This window comes from Emydura macquarii, unplaced genomic scaffold (genome assembly GCF_026122565.2).
Source record: "Emydura macquarii macquarii isolate MOO-44397 ecotype Brisbane River unplaced genomic scaffold, CSIRO-AGI_Emac_v2 contig_1451, whole genome shotgun sequence".
Taxonomy (NCBI): Eukaryota; Metazoa; Chordata; order Testudines; family Chelidae; genus Emydura; species Emydura macquarii.
In genome coordinates this window covers 15,667,805-15,689,402 of record NW_027131588.1, presented here as the reverse complement: position 1 = coordinate 15,689,402, position 21,598 = coordinate 15,667,805, and the positions used below count along the sequence as shown (strand labels likewise).

Sequence of the window (21,598 nt, the reverse complement as noted above, 5' to 3'; positions counted from 1 at the left end):
GTCTAATAATGCATATCTTTGCTGTATGGCTCTAAGCGGCTATTTCTCCTCGGTTCCCAGCTAGACCAAAACCAATTTTAGACACCTTTGTGAGATTGTACATATGCATCCAGTGAGTACAGTCTATTAAAGCAGCTGAGTGCATTTAAAAGTGCTCAATTAAAGTGTGGAATCTTTCTTTTAAATTAACACCCTGTTGAATAACCATCGTCCATACAAATTGTCTGTTTCTATTTTCCAACAATATTCTGTTATCATACATAGCAGCTTCAAAATATAACTCAGTTGGAAGGCTCAATGTAATGAATATTCTCTCATTCCAAAAGAACTGTAAAATCAACTTTTTGTGTGTGTGTGTGCGCGCGCGAGATAGCTTTTTGTGATTACACCACTAACAAGGCCTGCCTTACTCACCCATAGCATGATCAGAGTGCTCTGAATTTCAAAACAGATTAACTAGACACTGGAGCTAATAGAATAATGAAAAAGAAATTATATATATTCACAGATAATTTGGCAATTGACAGGGAAAAATAATTCCTTGATGACATTGTTCATTAATATTGCTTGACCAGTTCTGACTACTGACTTCAATAGGACTACTCACATATTTAAAGTTAAACACGTCCTTAAGTGCATTGCTGGATTGGGGCCAGCGTGCTCAGCACATTGCCAGATTGAGCCCATAGTGCCTTTACAGATAGCCAGGTCAGGCAAACTGATTTATGGGCGAGGGATGGGAGGGAACACAGAAGAATATACAGAATAAATCAAAGAAATACTTTTGACCTGGAAATCAAGAATGTCAATATTCATACAGCTAAGGCAGTGGTTCCCAAATTTTTTGGCTCGAGGGCCACAGATATCATTTTTACAACCCTGAAAGGCCACCAGTCTCCACCAGCAGGGCCCCCCTCACTGCAGCTAGACGGAAGGAGTTCCATCTCCCTGGCGGCAGCGGGGAAACCGCACGGGTCCTGTAGCCCTGTGCACTCCACTTTGGTCCCTAGGCAGCGGCTCCTTCTGCAGCCAGGGGGACAGAAGATCAGAGCTCCCCTCCCTCTGGCTCCAGCAGGGATCCCAGTGCCTATGGACCTCGGCAGAGCGCTTTGCCCTGCTCCCTGCTCCAGGAAGGAGCCTGCACTGGTCTTTCAGCCCCACGGAAACGCGCTAAACGTGGATCCTTCGGTAGGCTCCCTTCTGCAGCCAGTGGGAGGGGAGCTGCGGGCCACTTTAAAAGCCCCCGCAGGCCACTTTTGGCCCCCGGGCCGCAGGTTGGGAACCACTGAGCTAAGATATCCAGCCAATTCCCCACAGCCATTTAATCTTTAGTCTGTCACTATCATCTCAGATTTACACAACCCATTCAACAAGACTTTAAATACCCTGTTTGGTTGTTAAAGTGATATATGGCGCAGGATGTATTTTGGGGATATGTACGTTGTTTATTAAATGTCTAGTATACATTTCAAAGGTAGTAAAATCTGAAAATGTACCACTAATAAAATGCTTCGGACTATTACTCCATGAAAGGAAGTTGTGTGGACGGGGGTGTCTGGTAGTATTACCAGAATAAAAAATTACGAATATTTGTATCCAATTAAATGAGCTGGCTGCATGTTTTAGGGTGTCTGAATTTGTGTACCCAAGTCTTAGAGCTGAATGTGTCACCAGAGCCTGTATTTAAGTTTATTGATACTGAAGGCTCATCTATGCCGCGCGTTAGTGTGTGGCAAGCCAGGATGTGAATCTGCAGCGCACTAGCCTGTTGCGCTCTGCGACTTTTCATGCGCTGAGGTGGTGCCTACATGGAGAGTTAGGGTCTGTCTACACTACAAGCACTACAGCAGTGGCATGGCACCTATGCTGCTAGAGGGCTATAGTGTAGACACTTGCTACAGTGAAAGATGTAGCTAGAACTAAGTAAAGCGGTCAAAATAATATAAGAGGTTTTTCCATCACTGTAGTAAATCTACTCCCTCAAGAGGCTGTAGCTAGGTCGACAGAAGAGTTCTTCCGTCAACCTACCAGCATCTCCACCAGGGGTTAGGACGGCCTAACTACACGTCTCAGGGGTGTGGATTTTTCACATGTCTGAGATGTAGCTATGCCAATGGAACTTCCCAGTGTAGATCAGCCCTTAGTATTGTATCTAGCTAGGTGAAGACAGCAACCCCAGTTTGTGTTTATAAGTTTGTTCCTAAGTGGCTCCTGTAGCTTTGAGTCCAGGAACGACAATTCCCAGGATCCACTGGTGAAGGAGAAGGAGAGAGAGGAGAAGGAAAGAAAGAATGTGAGCTCTGTGAAAGAGGGAGGGAGAATAAACCTTACCTTTGCTGTTATAAAGCTTCCCAAAGTCTTCCTCAAAAGGGGTCCAGATACAGAACAAACTCGCAACAAGCACAAAATAACCACAGAGAAACAGAAATCTAACTTAACCAAGTGCCTCATGATTCCTCTTGCTGTGATCCTGTTGCTGCTCCCAGGAAAACTCCACCAGCCTAAAGTTGCTTGCTGAGAAGAGAAATTTAAAAGAGCAATGCCTATTTTTTTCCATAGTGCTACCTTTTCCCAGCTGGCACACTCCTCAGCAATTCTGAATAGCCCCAGCTTGCTTCCACACTTATTACCGTGACACAAGTTCCACAGTCACTGTTCTTCATGCCTACTCCAGGAGATCCTCCGCTCTCATGGGAACGACAGAAGTCTTACTTCAGCAACTGTTTGTTTGCTATAGAACCGTCTACTTACAGTCCAGAAAAGTGGCAAGCCTGACTGTCGTTGCCTTGGTCCTGAAGGGCAATGAATCCTCAAGCCTCTGTCTCCTGTTACTGACTTACCACAAGATCCGGTAAGATCCATATGATGCTGCTCTCTGAGCCCTGATGATCATTTTAATTCTATGAAATATTGTGTACATGGGAATAGAACTTGAAGCATCCGGCAACATGTCTCAGGAATCCGTCGGTCACTACATAGCTGTATTAAGTGAGCGGAATGCAACCTGCGAATTTGCCAATTTCCCAAATGAAATTATCAGAAATCAATTTGTTATGAAGACAATCAATTCCCAGATTTGTGAACGACTCCCCACGATAAAAGGCTTTACCTTGGAGAAAACCATAGAAACCGTCTGATGAATGGAAAGTACCATCCACTGTTCTAAGTCACTTTCCGTGACACCAGATGTCTTCCGGCCTGCGGAGGTTAATGCAGTCCAGTACACAACTGAAACCTGCAACATTCTTAAGTCTATGTCCATGGTGCCTCCCACACACCACATTGCTACCAAAGCTACAGAGGCAGTGCCCAGGTCACAAGGCAGACTTCCAAGGATATCCTGCCAAGAAATCAGCATGCAAGAAGTGCAACCAAAAAAAAGGACATTTTGCTAAAGTCTGTAAGTCTGCCAGCGGTACTGCATCTGGAGTCCTCACAGAGGAGGAGGATGGTGAACTGAATCCTGGTAGTGTTCTGAATGTGAGAAAAGAACACCACATGACTAAGTGCGAGTCAAGGGCCCCGAGAAGACAACAGTAGCGGATTCTGGTTCATTGTAAGCTGGTGACTCGGCCCAGCAGGGGCATCGCAGCCCTTCCTCAGGACTAGGCTCCGAGGAAAGCCACAGCACCTTGCTCCAAAGAGAAAGTTAGCAGGCCCAAGTCTGCAGCCCCTGGCCCTCCAGTGGGGCGGGGCTGGCAAGGAGTCTGCAAACACAATTATCAGTATCCTCGGGGTGGCAGGTTCAGAGGAGACAAGGACTCCCAGGGTGGCTAGGAAGGGGAGGAGGGGTATGCAGGCTCACCCAACTCCACTGCGTCCCAGCCCAGGGCCCTATCAGTGGCAAAGGGGTTCTGCCACTGGATCAGCGGGGCTCCAGCCGCAATGTGATGACACTGGTGCGACCACAAGCTCAGCTAAACTATAGTCGGCCACACCTGGGCTACTTCCTCCCACCCTGTCCCCGGGTACCTGGAGCCAGGGGTCTTCTTCTGAGTCACTACGGTAGATGGTGAGCGGGAGTCCTGCTAGTCCCTCACCATCAGCCAGAGGCAGGTCTGGGAACTCCTTGGGGCCGTCAGCAGATGGCAGCTCCTCCAGGTCACAGGATCTCAGTGGATCCTCCAGCACCCAGGGCTCCAGCAGCTCCGGCGGGTCCCAGGTGACGGGCAGCTCCTCTAGGTCGTGGCTGGCCTTGGGGGGGTCCCTCCCAGTCAGCAACCTCCGGTAGCTCTTCCCAGTCACTAGGGCCCGGCAGCCCTGGCAGGCCCTTGAAGCTCCAGTCAGTGGAGGGTTTGCTCTGCACAGCTGCAGGGCCTGGGTCAGGCCCAGCCTCAGGGAACGTACATCCTTCTCTGTCAGCAGCTTCCCCCTGACTGAGCTCCTAGGCCGGCCTTTTATACTTCACCTTCCTGTCCTGGCCCAGCCCCTCTGCTCCCGGGTCTGTGGCCTGCAGTGTCCTGATCTGCCCAGCAGGGACGTCACGGCTCTCCCTTGGGCCCAGGCTCTGAGGAAGGCCACAGCGCCTTCCTACATTCACCTTACAGTATAATTCCCAGCTACCTCTACACTGTGCTATTTTCCAGCTCCCAACCGGAGTTGCATCCTCCAGACATATACCCCAGAGGGTATAGTGTATCTCCCATCCCCATCAATAGCTGTTTTACAGCTGCTCTCAAGTACTAAAGCCATAATACCCAAGGGGAAATCTATGTAGTCCAAAAGGTAGTTTCTATTTTAGGAAAGAATCAAAGGATCATCAGATGATATTAGATCTGAATAGTACAGAACCTCTCCTGCAAACTGAGGATAGCCTGCAACCAGAAATTGTCTCTGACTTTCCATAAATTTTCACCGATACCACAGTTGTTGCAAAAAAGTTCAAAGTACAAGATCCAGATAAAAAACAAAGTGGTGCCTGTACAGCATAAAGTGCTAAACACACCAATTGCATTGAGACAACCACTCACTGAGGAGATTCTGAAACTATGCAAAACAGATATCATTGAACCAGTTGACTCATCAGAATGGGTTTCTCTTGTCATTGTTGCCAGCAAGGCTAATGGTGCTATCCGCATGTGTGTGGACTTGAGAGCTAAACTCCAACATGTTGTAGATTGTCATCCACTACCCAGCATCAACGAAACGCTGCTCACCTTGAAGGAGGCAAGAGACCTTTGACTTATCTACCACTTACCTCCAGATCCCCTTAATGGAAGAATTCCGCAAGTACACAGCTTTCATCACTCGAGAAGGTTTGTTCCAATTCAAGCAGATGCCATTTGGATTAGCCTCTGCAGCATCCGTACTCCAGAGAATGATGCATGGGAGCTTTGGAAAGATGAGGGATGTTACTTACTTTCAAGATGACATTCTAGTGTATTTGCAGTGTTGTTGTAGCTCTACCAGTTTGAGGATATTAGATATTACCTCACCCACCTTGTCTCTCTTTTATTGGACCAACTTCTGTTGGTGCAAGAGACAAGCTTTCAGGCTACCCAGAGTTCTTCTTCAGACCAATAAAAGAAAAACTGATCCAATAAATGATATTAGCTCACCCACCTTGTCATTCTAGCATCTGGCAAAGATGTATCCAAACATCATGTCATAGGTGCTAGAAAAACTTCGATGACATGGACTTACCATCAGCAACAAGAAATGTCAATTCTGTACAAACTCTGACATATCTAGGATACACATTCTCTCAGAATGGCACACAACCAAAAGCAGACCTAGTGAAAGCCATTAATGACTCACCAAAGCCTGACAACAAAGACAAACTTCAATCCTCCTTGGGATTGTGTGACTACTATATAAAGTTTTACAGCAATTTATTCGAAAAGTAGTTCCTTTGAGTCATCTCCTAAAAAAGGAAGTGAGGTTTGAATGGAATGAAGTGTGCAAGAACAGCTTTAATGAGATAAAACATGCAATTTCCATCAGCCCAGCTCTTAGCCCTTTTGATTTTGAGAAACAAACAATCATCACACCTGATGCTTGTGAGTACGGTCTTGGTGCTGTGTTGACTCTGTTAAAAAAATGGACAAAAAGTCACAATTGCATTCGCCTCCAGAGCTCAAACTGATCCAGAAAAAATCCTATTCTGTCATTGAGAAAGAAGCTCTGGCATGTTTCTGGGCAGTAAGACACCTCAGAACCTACCTGTGGGATAAGAGATTAATCTTAAGACCTGATTGCAAACCTCCTTCGGCTTTATTCACCATGCAAGGCTCTGGACAAGCAACTCCAAGAATTGCCAAATGGGCCACCAAATTACTGGACTTTGATTTCCAGACAGAGTATCTTCCAGGTGCCAAGAACACCACTGCAGATTGTCTGTCTTCCCTGTCCATACCTTATGAGGGTGCAACAGAGAATAATGATGAAGACGGATCATGGTCTCAGAGTGAACAATAGATGTGAGGTATTTCAGGACCTAAAGACTTATATAGTCAATGGATGGTCTTACAAGATGAGGACACCAGAACACTTTCAACTATATACACACATATCATAAGAACTGTCCCTTGTAAATGAACGCATTTTGAGAATTGACCATCTTGTTGTGCCTATGCTTCAGAGAGAATGATTGATCCACCTGGCACATGAAGGACATCAGAGGATGAGTCTAACCAAGACAACTGTGACAAGACTTCTAATGGCCAGGGATAGATAAGCACGTAGAGGAAATAATCAAGAATTGTATGGTTTGTGCTAATAGTGGTAAGTCACAGGAAATCTTCAGCATCCCTCACACGCCAGTTGACTATCACAACTGTCAATGGGAGAAACTGCGTCTCAATATAATGGGACCATTTAAATATCAGCCTGTTACGCAAAGGTTTGCTGTAGTCATGGTAGAATATCATTCAAAGTTGTTGGAAGTTACATTCACTGGAAAGGTTACCACTGAATTAGTGATAAAGTTCATGTCAGTCTTTGCCTAAGAAGGATTTCCCAAGGAATTGGTATCTGACAATGGAATGCAATTGACCTCTGCTGAAAAGCAACACTACCTCAGTAGCAATGGTACTGAGTACAAATGGTTTCTTTATACCATCTGAGAGCTAATGGTCTCGTAGAGGGAATGAACAGATTAGTGAAAGCAAGTTTTCAACTTACTAATTTGCAAATGAGACCATAGAAAGCTTTACATGAAACACTGTTTGCTTACAGGACCACTCCACACTTAACAGGAGTAACACCCTTTGAATTGTTAAGAGGACACAAGGCCAATACACAACTTACTATCTGTCAAGGGCTTACATGTTCTCCTTTTTGACTCTTACCTTCCAGGGAAACTGTTTGTGAATGTGTTAGGAACAAATAAGAGAAATACAAACAGTATGCAGATCACAAGCCAGGGGCTAAACCTCACAAGTTTCAAACTGGAGATTTTGTTTGTGTAAAGTTGCCATACATAGTCAAAAGAGGACATCCAAGATATTCATGTCCTATGCAGATAATATAAATCCAAGGAGATTCTGCTGTATTAATAGGTGGAAGGAAATGGAATATTTCAAGGTTGTCCATAGCTCATCAGCCAGCAGCTGAAGAAGAGAATGCTGATCTCCATCTTGGATGAGAAAACATCGATGTCACCAATAGCAATGATGGACAATCTATAGTAGCAGGAATTGCTCCACTACCTAGTCTTATTCCTGCCTCTCCAGATATTAGGAGAAGCGTGAGACAAAGGAGATTGCCTAAAAGACTGGAAGACTCCTAACGGACTCAAGTGATAGTTTGGAAGTGACTGTTCAAAGTATTACAACTAGGTGCAGATACAAACACAAACTGGGGTAGCTAAGTTCGTTCCTACATGGTTCCTGTAGCTTTGAGTCCAGAAATTACAATTTCCAGGATGCACTGGGGAAGGAAGAGAAGAGTGAGGAGAAGGAAAAGAAGAATGTGAGCTCTGTGAAAAGGTGAGACGAATAAACTTTACCTTTGCTGTTATCAAACTTCTCAAGTCTTCCTCAAAGGGGTTCAGGTATAAAACCTACCATAATCTACACCAGGGCATAGGTCAGCTTAACTACACCTCTCAGGGACCTGGATTTTTCACACCTAAGCAATGTAGCTAGGTCGACCTACATTTTAGGTGTAGATCAGGCCTTGGTGTGCAGCAAGCTAATGTGTTGTAGAGTCACACCTGGGCTTGCTGTACATTAATGTAGACAAGCCCTGAGTAAATCTGGATAGCATGTCGTTATTGGTAGTTATTAAACGTTTGTTCCTTTTAGGAACAAATTTATATTCTTTATTAGTAGAGTGATTCTTTCATTGGTCGATTTTGATTTTTCTTTTCTTTTTTTTTGGGGGGGGTGGATTTGAAATGACAAAATTAAGTCTGAATGGATGATGTACGTCACTTGGCGTGGTAGTGAATAATTCAGTATTCTGTGGCAGTGGAAAGTTGGGTGGAAACGCTAACTGGCAATTTCCATATTTTCTTGTTTAGAGTTTTAAAATATTTGTAAAGGTGTGGCAGTTTTGAAAAGAAAGCTTAATTTGTCATTAGCTGAACTTCACTGATGCACACCTTTGACCTTAATTATTTTTTTAATCAAAGTTCTTTTCTATGCATAGTCTCTCTCACACATATACACGGTGGTAATGTCCACATGATAAATCACATTACCATGAACTTTGACTCCCTCAGCTGCTCTCCGCCTACTTAATTTTCTTCATCCAGAGCTTTTAATATTTCAAACACTTCTGAGGGGGGGAAGGGGAGGCAAGAGAACTGTTTTCTCCCCCGTTCTGTCTCTTGCCCTCCACCACCAAATTGAGAATTCTGCTGCCGCCAAAAGCATGCAGAATGGGCGATAGTCAGTCCTGGATCAAAAGTGAGTGTAACGACTATTAAAAGTTCCTGAATAGACGTGCATCAGCTAATTTTCTCTGACGTATTTCTCTGCCATTCTGGCACAAACCCACATGCAGTTCAGTTGGAAGAAAGCAAAGTGTACCCATTACATTGTCTATCCCCTTTCTATTTTCTATGTTTTGTCTCAGAATGCCATTTCTCTGCCACTTCTGCTCCCACTTCTCTTTCTCATGTCTTCCCCAGTCTTCATGCGATGGCAAAACTTAGCTTTTATATAGCATTTTGGAAAGAATTGCTTCACCCCCACAAAATCCCTGTGGGGTGGGTATAGGAAATGTGCGTATAATGATTATCATCCCCATTTTATAGATAAGGAAATTAAGGCACAAGGCATAAGTGATTTGATCAATGCCACAAAGGAAGTAAGTGTCAGAGCTGGAATTAGAACAGAGGAGACCCTTGTGCTCAGTCCACTAGGCATTGATGCTTCTCACGCTATTGAGCTGTCTCCCCTTGTGGCAAAAGATTACATTAGATGTCAATTAATGGAGCCAGCTCCATTTCAGGCAGCCAGCCATTGGTAGGGAAGGGAATTGTGGCAGCCTCTAACACCATAAGCCATGGGGTATGTCTACATTAGAGCTGGAAGGTGTCAATTCCAGATGGAGGAGACTTACCCATGCTAGCTTTGATTGAACTAGCACACTAAAATAGAAGTGTAGCCATGACAGCATGGCAGCAGGAGGGAATCAGTCAGGGCAGCTGGCCCCCGCTGCCCCGTCATGATGGCTACACTTCTGTTTTTAGTGCACTAGCTCAGTAATGTGGGCATGTCTCCTCAAGCTGGAACTGCTACCTTCATGCTCTAGTGTAGGCAGACCCATGGTCTCAGCAAAACTCAAAGCTTGGCTCTACGGGGAAAAGCTGCGTCACCTTCCATTTTACCTTATAGTAAGTCCAATGCAAATCCATACCCAATTATAGTGGCATTACCTACTCCAGCAAAGTGAGCGTAAAGAAAATCAACAGAAAAATGTTTGACTTATATTCACAGCACAGAGTCATTCCAGGTTATGGACAGCTGATAACTGAGAAAGTTTCAAAAATTAAGCGGGATTTCTCAAATCCAGTCTGTATGTTCAATTTCAGACATGCAGGAGGAAGCACACACTGAATACAAGTGCATTTTATACTGGGGCAATATGAAATTAAAAAAATGTTTCAAAACTGTTAGTGCAAATAAATTAAATCAAATGAAAACTCAGAGGATCTACTGGGGAAAAAAATGCCAGGACTTATAGCAGTCACAGGCTTCAATTGCTACAGAAAAAGGTTAGAACAGTATCAGTTGTATCCCACTTCCTTCACATTTCACCCCAAAATGTTTGTCTTTTGGGCTGAAATATTCCATACTTACTAAGCAAAGGGAGACTATTTTTTATGTTTGAACAAAATCCCTTCATTTTAAAAATTATAGGAAAGAATGGAAAAAAATGTCTAAACATGCCTTTTTTTTAGCTTGTTTTTCGCTGAACCAGTTAAGTTTTGAAACTTTGTATCGGAAGTGTATGCTTTGGTCTGGAAAAAACATTATATTTGATTGTTAGAAGTCACTTCTGAGCATCTGCTAAGATTTTTACATCATAACATGCATTGGCTTGACCTGGCATGAACTGTGGTCTAGAGCAGTGGTTCTCACACTGGGGGGGGGCGGACCCCCCTAAGAGGGCACAAGATGGATTGGGGGGTGCCATGGGCAGAGTTTGGGGGGCATGGAGGCAATGCCCTCCCAAACTTATGATGCTGGAGCTGTCTCCCCCTGCTAGGTGAGGGGCACCAGGTTGAGAGCAGGGCCGGGCGGTGGTGAGGACCCCAGTGCCTCACATTGGCAGCTACTGGGGGGTGGGGAAGCTTTAGGAGGGGAGCGGAGGCAGAAGGAGGTTCCTGCAGGTGGCGGGCAGCACTGCTCGCAGAACGGGGGAGAGAGCCAGTCCAGCTCCATGCTCCGCACTTTGTGCACCTGCTTTCGTCTCCCAGGGGACCGCTGCTCCCGCCTACCTCCCGCAGCAATAGCCGCCGCCCCCCGCTACCGCCGTTTTGCAGGCTCCTGGAGGCAGCAGCTGCATCCACGCTGCTGCCTGTGGATAACCCCGCTGAGGAGGTGTGATTCCCCACCCCCAGGGCCTTTTTCTCTGGCAGGTCACCTCGAGCTCCAGAGCTGCAGGGGGCTGCTGCTACCCCTTGCCCCCCCAAATTAAGCAGTCAAACTCTGCCTATGATATGTAGGCCCTGGTTTTTTCTGAAAGTGAGGGGGATTTCAGGGGAAGGGGGGGTGCAATTGTTACACAAAAGTCCACGGGAGGGGCTCCATTTAAAAAGTCTGAGAACCACTGATCTAGAGCAGTGGTTCTCAACCTTTTCCTTTCAGAGGCCCCTCAAACTCCAAAGCCCACTTGTGCCACAACAGCTGTTTTTCTGCATATAAAAGCCTGGGCCGGCTTCCACAGGGGGCCCTGGGAAGTGAAGTTGCTCAGGCTTTGGCTTCAGCCCCATGCAGTGGGGCTTTGGCTTTCTGCCGTGGGCCCTGGGAAGTCTAACATGAACCCTTCTTGGCGGAATCCCTAAATCCTGCTCACGACCCCCCAGGGGGCCCTGGACACCTGGTTGAGAACTACTACTGCTCTGGAGCATGGACAGAAGCTGATGCTGCTAGGACAGTTTGCATTAGAGGAAATGCAAGTGTCTCAATGAAACACCCCTCCAAAATCTTCAAGCAAAACTGACAACCTCAGGGACAGAAATGCTGCTGATGAAAGGTGAAAAAAGGCAATTCCCTCCTTTCTAGAGTATGTCATCAATTTTGCTCCATTCTGCAACATTTTCAAAATCTAAGCCAGGGCCCTGGGAGTATTATCAACTGAAATATGTTGTGTTCTCACGGTGGGTTTTTCTGGAATCTGCAAACTCTCACAGGATTTGGAGAATGTTGTATAAAACGTCATAGAACTCTTTGCAGAGAATTCAAAACAATTCCTGAAATGTACATGTGCTGTCCACATTACATAGAAGACGTACATGAACTTTAAAACTAAAATGTACTCTTTAGGAAGTATAAGGAATTAAGTAAAAAAGGGAGAGACCCATATCTTCAGATATATTTAGGGACCTCGCTCTGGACCATGCTGGCTAGCCAACCGGACAAATTATGAAACTGCTACATTACTGATGGCATACGGTAAGTGCCACTTTTCTTCACACAGGCCTGAATTCAGGACATGAGAGAATCATAGACACGTAGGGCTGGAAGAGGTCATCCAGTCCAGCTCTTTGTGCTGAGGCAAGATAAAATAAACCTAGACCATCCCTGACAGGTGTTTCTCCAACCTGTTCAGTGACAGGAATTCCCCAACCTCCCTTGGAAACCTATTCCAGTGTTTAACTATCCTCATAGGGTATGTCTACACTGCAGCTAAAAACCTACATCTAATCTGTACCAGCTGACTCAGGATCACGGGGCTGTTTAATTGCAGTGTTGACGTTTGAAGTCAGGCTGGAGCCTGAGCCCAAACATCTACACTGCAGTTAAACAACCAGTTAGCCTGAGCCCCACGAGCTGGAGTCAACTGGTACAGGCCAGCCACCAGTGTCTAACTGAAGTGTAGACATACTGTGACAAAGCTCTACCTCGGTGGGTCCAGCACTGCCTTCTAGCCGTAGGCCAAGGAACTGCTTCACCCCTTAGTGTTCTTCCACCCTCTAGTGGTGGGGGAGGGTAATGCAGCCTCTCTAAGATGGCCGCTTCCTGCTGGCTCCCGGTCCTGTCTCTGGTTCTCAGAGGCCCCTGCCTCTTCGCCGGGGCTCTTGCCCCTCCAGGGAATGTCCGGTAGGGGTGCAAGCCCAGTCCCACCCTCAACTCCAGGCCCCAATCCAGGGACCCTACAAGTAGCAGCCTCGTGCTGTGGCTTCAGGAAAGCCACTAGCTTCCCTGGGTTACTTCCCCATGCCCCTTGACTTAATGTCCATACCCTGCCCAGACAGGGGCCCTTCCTGGCCTCCTTGCCAGGGGAAGCTCTTGACCCTTCACAGCCCCATTGGGCATGATAGTGCCCAAACCAAATGTCCAGTTCAATCTTTCCTTTCTGGCAGGGTCTTTTCCCTTAGGCCTCCAGGCCTAGGAAAGGTCCTTTGCCCTCTTCAGGCAGGGTTTTTCCCTCCCCCAGTCTTCATACCTGCAGGGTTCCTGTCTGCTAGCGTTCTGCTCCTTCTCCTAAACCCTTCTGGCTCTTGACAGCATCTTGCCTACTCACACACTCTGGTAGCTCACCTCATTCTCACAACTCCAGCCATAGCCTTTCTCTGGAGGGGATTGGCTCCAGGTGTGTTAATTAACGTGGAGTAACCCCTGCTCAGTTACCAGGGGAAAAGGGACTTGCTGAGCCTGGGGCTGATATATTGGCCTTCTAGCACTCTCCAGTAGCCATCTACTCTGACTCTGTCAAATAACCCATAGTTAGAAAGATTTTCCTAATGTCTAACCTAAACCTTCTTTACTGCAGGTTTGCTGCTGCTTCTTGTCCCCCCTTCAGCGGACACTGAGAACAACTGACCACTGTCCTCTTTATAACAGCCCTTAACATATCTGAAGACTGTTAACCGGTCCCCTTCACTCTTCTTTTCTCAAGAATAAGCATACCCAGTTTTTGTTTTTTTAACATTTCCCCAGAGGTCAGGTTTTCTAAACCTTTTCTCATTTTTGTTGTTCTCCGCTGGATTCTGTCCAGTTTGTCCACGTCTTTCTTAAATTGTGGCTCCACTCAAATGCTGCTACCCTTCCAATGCTTTCCCACAGTTCCCCACATGTACCCAGAAAGGACAGACAAATTCTCCTACAATTCACTGGGAAAGAATTCATAGAGCAGCTCTGCTTACCGCAATGCAACCCCAAAAGTCTTAGGGTACATCTACACTTTGAGCTGGAGGTGTAATTTTCAGCTCAAGGAGACACACCTGTGCTAGATTTGATTGAACTAAAGCACTAAAAATAGAGGTGGAGCCACTGTAGCATGAGCAGGAGCTACCTGCCTCCAGTAGGATTCCCTCCAAGACCCTGGGTACATATTTGGGCAGCTTGTTCCTCTCACCATTTGAACCACTACTCATCTATGTTTAGCATGTTAGCTTTATCAGAGCTAGCACAGGTATGTCTCCTTGGGCTAGAAATCACACCTGAGCTCAAAGTTTAGCTGTACCTTTAGTGCCACACATGAAGTATACAGTGCTAGTGTAGACACAACAACTTGAGTGTTATTTTGCAATGTTGCCACTCTCACTTGAGAGTTAACTTGAAAGGAGCAACTTGAGTGTAGGTAACTAGAGTTCACTCTGCACTGAAGATATACACTAAGCATCTTGTCCACGGTCACACGCAAGCCAGTGGCAGAATCACTTATACAACTCAAAATCAAAGACTAACACAGCTACCCCTCTGGAACTTTATACAACTCAGACTCTTGAGACATACAGTTAGCTACTCTACCTACTAAATCACACTCCTTCTCTGGAAATACAAATCGAGATAATTAAAACTAAGAGAATTTTAAATAGCTATTTAATTTTGACTATGCTGTTTGAATGCTTTGTTTATTTGACTCAATTTCAAAATGACAATTGACTAATCAGTTTGGCTTTTTTCTTACTGTATCTTTTCAGTTTCAATGGCTATTTCTCATGTACTAGCAAGAGACTAAGATACAGGTATTTGGGTTTCAGATACTGCATGAGGATGTTTAAATCCATAAAAGTGCATCATAAATCAAATCTTTTAATAATAGTTTTGGAAATTAAAAAAATATAATTTCCTGACAAGATTTGTTATTATTTACAGTAGTTCCTGGAGGCATCAACCAGGATGGGCCATATATATATAATATACTTATATATAAATAAATGACAAATGCTACCCAAAAAAGTTTACAATCAAAGTCCCTGATCTTGCAAAGATTAACATCCATGCTTAATTTTAAATATGTGAATAGCCATATTGAAATTATTGGGATTACTCACATTCATAAAGTTAAGCATGTGCACAGGTCTTAGCAGAATCAAGGCCTGAAAGACAAGATAACAGGTGGAAGAGACAAAAATTGGAAGATTGTACTGAAATGTCTTATCATGTTTGTTGCATTGACTAGCAGTATGTACAATTCTTAGCCAATTCATGGCAGTGGTCAGTTGTGGTAGCATATAATTTTTAGCATTTGCAAACCTTTTAAAAAATAACATCTTGCAGCTATGGTCAAAATTACAGTACCTGACATCATTATCTTTTTTTAAATGACAGCTGTTTGTTTTCAAGCCAGCATGCCCTAAAAACCATGTAGGATTAACACTTTAAAATGATTCCAAGTTTAAAATGCAGGTGTAAGTCATTATGGAACTACAAATTGAAACAGCTTTTGATTAATTACTTTTTCATTATTTTTACTTGTGGGTACCATCTTAGATTTTTTTTTTATCTATTATATGATCAAAATTGCTGCTTTTTTTAAATTGACCTATCATTTTAATCCAACATTGGAAATATTCAGTTAATCACCTCAGCTCTAATTCAAAACTGCTCCTGTAACAGGTGCTATACAGCAGCAGAGAAAGCATTTCAGGTTAATTGACTAATACATATTTTCTAACTGATTCTTCTTCTTCTGGGCATTATAATATAAGAATATAGCCAAGTAGAATAAAAATCAACCAAAATTGCTGCAGAAATTCCATGGATTTTTAATCAAACCACCACAAAAGTCAGTTTTTTTGGGTAGATTTCTGTTGCCCCAGCCTTTTGCTAAGAAGTTACTGATTAAAGTTGGACCTGGAGAATGGGAGACTAATTAAGACTTTTGACATGTGGTGTTGATCATTGAAGAGGCCACCGTCAACTTGAAATCTAGTCAGTTTCAAAAGATGAGTTTTAAAGTGGTTTCAGATACTACACTTGCCCATTTTTGTGGATTTACAGTCAATTGTTCCTGTTTTTAAAATGTTTTTCTCTCACCTGTTGCTGTGTGAAAGACTCTCACAAACAACAGGGGAAACTCACTGACTTACTAGTTTTACAGGGCAAACAATGGAACTGAGTACATAAAAAGAGCTGTCAAATGCAAGAAGTAAACAAACGTGGGGGGAGGGCAGAGAGATAGAGAAACTGTTTGGTTTGGTTTCCCTCCCCCCTCCCCCCCTAATTTCTTTCAGTTATTTTAAGTGTTATTTACAACAGCAGGTAAAAGAAAAAAACCACAGACAAAGTGTGATTGTTAAGATGATAATGATTCTTCGTTCATATAACAGGAAAGAAGAAGCAGTGAGTGAATATCTTCTATTGGGAAAGATCACAGAATTAAACCAAAATATGGTTGGGCCCAATCCTGCAAATTCCTGCTCACATGAGAACCTTTGCTCATGCAAAGGTTTCCACTGGAAGTGGGGCCAGACAAGAGGAGGATAGAGACTGAGGACAAGTAACAGAAAAAGGGAACTCTTCATCAATGCAAACAACATGGAGTTTTGATAACCGGTGGATTGGAAAACGAGGGTCCATTTACTCCTGCAAATGAGAGTAGCACAATGACCATACAAAATAACTTATTCCCTTGCAAATGTAACGTCTGACTTGAGAGGTACACAAGCTTGAGCAAAATGCAGTACAGCTTTTTGATTTATTCTTTTCACCAAATACTTTTAAAATAGGACCAGTGTATAACTACGTAATATTTATTTATATTCAAACTTTCCTTTATAACTACATATTACTTTAGATACGATGCAATACATTCACACAATGTAGAAGGCTTCCATTTTTCATTTCCACTTTGCTTTTTATAGTTTGTGTTTGGAGCAGTCATATAAACAAGACTTATTTATTTATTTCAGGACTCAGATTTACTAAACAAGAAAATTTGCACAATAACTAGCCAACCAAGGGCCTCATTATGGAATCTGTGCAGTATATTTGTTACCTAGGAAACAAACTACAGCACTGGTATACCGTAATTTCTGTCTTGCGACAGAATTCTCCAGTTCTGTGGATAAATAAAGTTCATAAAACAACAAATCAGAACCAAGGTCAAGTAATTTAAGATGAAGCAGTTATTCTCTATGGGTCTTTTAAAAGACAGAACTCTTTCAAGTTGCTTTGGGCTACTATGAAGATACATTAAGAAAACATGTAACTTAAGTTATCATTTTATTTAAAATATTTTTCATTACAAAAGTGAACTGTGTAGAACTGTTTAGAATTCATGCTCATTTAAAATCACTATGGCTCCCTTTTCTTTAATCTTCACCTCCATCTATTTTGTTTTGCAAAAGGCAAATACAAGTCATAGCATTTGAAAGCAAAGCCTTGCATTCAGCTAGTTACACTTGAATTATTAGATGCATAATAATCATAGAGATGTTTAAAAATTCCATATATGTTTCTTTGAAGTACTTTATAAACACTGGTTAATTCTCACAACACCCCGTGAAGTGGGTAAATCAGTATTATTATCCCCATTTCACAGATGTGGTAAACTGAGTGACTTGCCCAAGAGCAAAGAAAGAATCAGTGCCAAAACTGGATTAGAAACTTCCTGTTACCTCCTGGTGTGCTCAAAGCACCAGACCACAGCTCACCATCTAAAGTAAAACTAACAGGCATGCTGCAAGGTAAATAGGCATATTGGAAATACCCAACAATCATATTACCGTAACTCTCTGGCTTTCCATTCAGTTAAAATTAGTTGCAACACTACTTATTTAAAACATTCAACTAAACTAACATCAAGATGAGATTTAAGGCATGTTTTAATAAAGGTATATTTGATAATTGTCACAGGTGAAAGACTAAAAGTAAACTGAACTTTAGTGCTTTGCAAATGCAGTCACACGGAGCCATTATTTTGCAGCTGTACAAAAAAAGTGTAGTTTTTCTGCATCCTTCTCTGAACTCAGATACAGGGAACTTCTTCATGTATACACGCTGGAAGTTACAGTATTAACATGTAGAATGTATTCATTGTAAGAGCATACAAGAGAAGATTGAAAGATGAGAAAGTTAATTATATATTTGCTCAATAAAAATCCAACTACCAATAGAAACCAAATAAAATATGTTAAAGATGCTATAAAGATGTCACAATTTTCCAACAAAATGTTGTTTACCTTGAAAAAATTCAGTTATTCTAAACAGAAAACTAAGAAAGTCTGTGTAACGCTGTTTAGCTGAGAACTGGGTTTCTGTGCCTGTTACAAAGAATAACTACACTACATATTTCAGATGAGCCTTAAACTGCACATAACTTAACACAATCCATTATCCACCTGAACACTTTCTGTTAATATTTAGTTTATACAATATCTCTTTGTTAAGACTTCTCTCTGCTGCCGGGCAGGGTATGAAGTATGTAAACAACCAATTTGTTAGTTTACCTTTTATAAGGGCTGATAAACTTTAGCACAATATTGAAAAACATTTTGCTTAAAGTCAAAAATGGGAAGGAAGGAGTCTGGGTTTTAATCCAAGATGAGTGGCAGATCACTGTAGGGGCCTGAGCAAGTTATAAAACTAGTTTTACTTTTGGCTTAGGGGTAGCTGTAAAGTTAGGAAAAGGAAGGATCTAGATGATAAAAGATCTTACATCCAGTCAACATTTTCAGGATTTTTGTTTTAAATCTCAAAAATAAAAAACAAACAAACAAAAAAACCCTAAGGAATGTCAAAGGGATGTAATTATTTTTGCATATTCTTGTACATATTAGCACTAAAGGCCCTGCTCCCGGTCCCATTTAAATCAGTAGAAAAACTCCAATTAAGCTTAATGGTGCAGGATCAGACCCTGACCATCTATCACAATTCAAACTATGCAGCATAACTAATGTTGATAATATAACTAAGAGGGGTGTGGGGAGAGAAGCAAGCATCCTATAATAAAAATTCTACTCTTGAAATCAAACCTACGTTGAGGTTTTTATATTTACCCATCAAATTCTCTATTGTCACTAATACCTCAGCTTAATTTTTTTTAGGAAATTATATTAATTTTCTTTAGTATTATTTAATATCCAGCTAAGTACAAATGATGTTTATAACCATTAACACCCCAGGTGAGGAAGGTGAGTTTTAACATATCGTACTAGTTTTTTTCTCATGGAAGGAGGTTCTTGTTTTGACTGTTGAAATTAAACCATAGAAGGCTCGACATATCTTTCCACCGCAAAATGTTTCTTTATTTTCCTTTGCTTGAGTATCTTTCTATATTTGTTTTACAATACTCTGATTTCCTTCATCCCTCTTGATTTGTTTCTTTCTGACATGCCAAGGTCAAGATGGGTTATGTTTTTAAATGCTTCTACTGCTTGTCCATTACCAACAACTGGGTATTTTGCATTTCCTGCAATAACGTCATTGCAATCAGTCACGAGAGATGCTTCCAACGTTTGATATACAAGACTTACTACAAAAAAATATTTATTATAAAAGATTTCTGCTTGTCAATACATCGGGGGGGGGGGAGGACAAATCAAGCTATTTAAAGGTTGCATCCACACAACCATACCTGCAGCAACAAACCTATACTAAAAGGGGGTGGAGGGTTGGTCACAGTTTGAAGAAAAACAGTTAAATCCAGTTCAACCTCTAATGGTTTCTGCATGTGTTCAAGGTACCACAGTGAGCATCAAGCTGTTTACCTGCACGCACTCTCTCTCTAGCGAGGAGCTAATGAAAACACGTCTAGGCTTTTCCCTTCCTGCACGGCTACCTCGGCGTGCCTCTCTGAAGATGCACAGCTAACACTTCACTAACTTCCCCTGCAAGAAAGCGCTCGTGCAAAGATGGGAGGGAGGGGGCGGAGGAAGAGGGGAATTATTTTACACCCCAAATCCGGGAACAGGGGGGGGGGAAAAAGAGGCAAAAATGCAAAACTTTTGTTTCCAAAAGGAGTGTGTCAACAACCCAAGAAATCAACCGGATCGAAGCCCTTCAAAACCCAAACCACCTCTGCAATCTTAAATAACCCGGCCGCCTCTCGCTGTGGGAGTTCTGCCAGCTGAACCCAAGCAGGGGGGGGGGGGATCTTCCTTGAGGTCTTTGACACCAAACACCAGCCCCTGTGCGCAGCCTCGCGGAAGGCGAGACACCTCCTCCCCCCACCCCCAGCTAGCAACATAAACAACAGCCCGGCCGAGCCGGGAGCGTGCGAGAGGCAGCGCGCGGCCAAAAATAAAGTCACCCCGCAGCCCGCCGCCAGCCGGCCCCTGCCCCAGCGCGCGCGCGCAGCCCAGCCCAGCCCTCGCGGCTCCGGGCCCCGGGGACACCCCGCGGGGGAGCGGGGAGCTCGGAGGGATTCTCGCACACACACACAGCTCGCTCGCTCGCTCGCTCCCGCCTCGTCTCCGCGGGGCAGAGAGTGGAGGAGAGGGAGGTCGGTCTGTGTAGGGAGACGCACAAGTAACAAGGGAGATCGGCCCCTCTGTGTGAATTCATCTCACACACACACACACACACACACAGTGTCTGTCCCCCCAACACACACACACACCTCCACACAGCCGGTCCTCTCCACTACAGAGTCCTTTCTCCCTACAACCCATGCCACCCTCAACACACACCCACCCCAACACACACCCATTCCTCCCCAACACACACACACACCTCCACACACCCGTTCCTCCCCAACACACACACACCCCCAACACACAACCATTCCTCTCCACTACAGAGTCCCTTCTCCCTATAACCCATGCCACCCTCAACACACACACCCCCAACACACAACCATTCCTCCCCAACACATACCCCTTGTACACAGCCATACACATCTGAGAGCACAAGACCCCCCCCCCACACACACACACACACAACACACTACCACCCAAACACAGACACAAGGACTCGGGGGCAGGACAAAAAGCTGGATTCAGCTGATTCACTCATGCACTAAAAACTTTGTTTAAAAAACAACACAACCCCAAACCAACCGAGACCAACACACTGCCTGGTGTTGACTTATCTGAATCGTTGGGTTGATGCTCTCCTGACCCTCCTCCACTTACCCCAACACACACACACACACACACTACACGGAACTCCTCTCCCCTAGACCTTTCTCCACCATTCAATAACCATCCGGCCCCCCCCCCCCCCGGCCAACACAAAAGACACACTCTGGGTGCATGTGTGTACCCACACCGCTCTCCACCCACCCCCACGGCGTCCCTACTGCCCCCTACACAAAGAGAGGCACACTGAGCACACAGGGTTCACACAAAGAGAGAGACTGTGTGTACCCCCCCCCACACACACACACAGCCAGGATTTAACCCCCACCCCCTGCTGCGGTCACCTACCTGCAGGTGTCTGTCCATAGGAATGTGGGGCGGGGGCGGCTGTGCTCTATTCCCTGTATTGGATGGTGGGGCTGGCAGGATGCTACCGTGCGGGGCTAGAGGGGGTGGTTGTGGGGAGAGGAAGGTGTCGCCCATCCCCCGTCACTGGCTTCTCCCTCTGTCCTCCTCCTCCTCCTCCTCCACCCCCCACTTTGTGTGTGTGTGTGTGTGTGTGTGTGTGCGCGCGAGGCTCCCCTCCGCCTCCGCCCGCTGATATTAAACGCTCAGGGAGAGAGAGACACTGAGCCACAGGGAGCGAGCTCGTATCAGCTACCGGAAATCGAAGCCCTGGTCATAAATATACCACAGGAAGTGTGCAATAACACACACACACACACACACACA

The 21,598-nt window shown here is 44.2% G+C and overlaps 1 protein-coding gene across 1 annotated transcript in view; it reads right to left on the bottom strand.

Moving 5' to 3' along the window:
• KIAA1958 (KIAA1958 ortholog) overlaps positions 1-21,380 on the bottom strand; it is a 114,965-nt gene extending 93,585 nt beyond the window's left edge. Inside the window, exon 1 of the mRNA XM_067553229.1 lies at positions 21,215-21,380. The gene's annotated coding sequence lies outside the window, so the exon portion shown is untranslated. The remainder of the gene's footprint in view (positions 1-21,214) is intronic.
• Between the last annotated feature and the right edge of the window lie 218 nt (positions 21,381-21,598).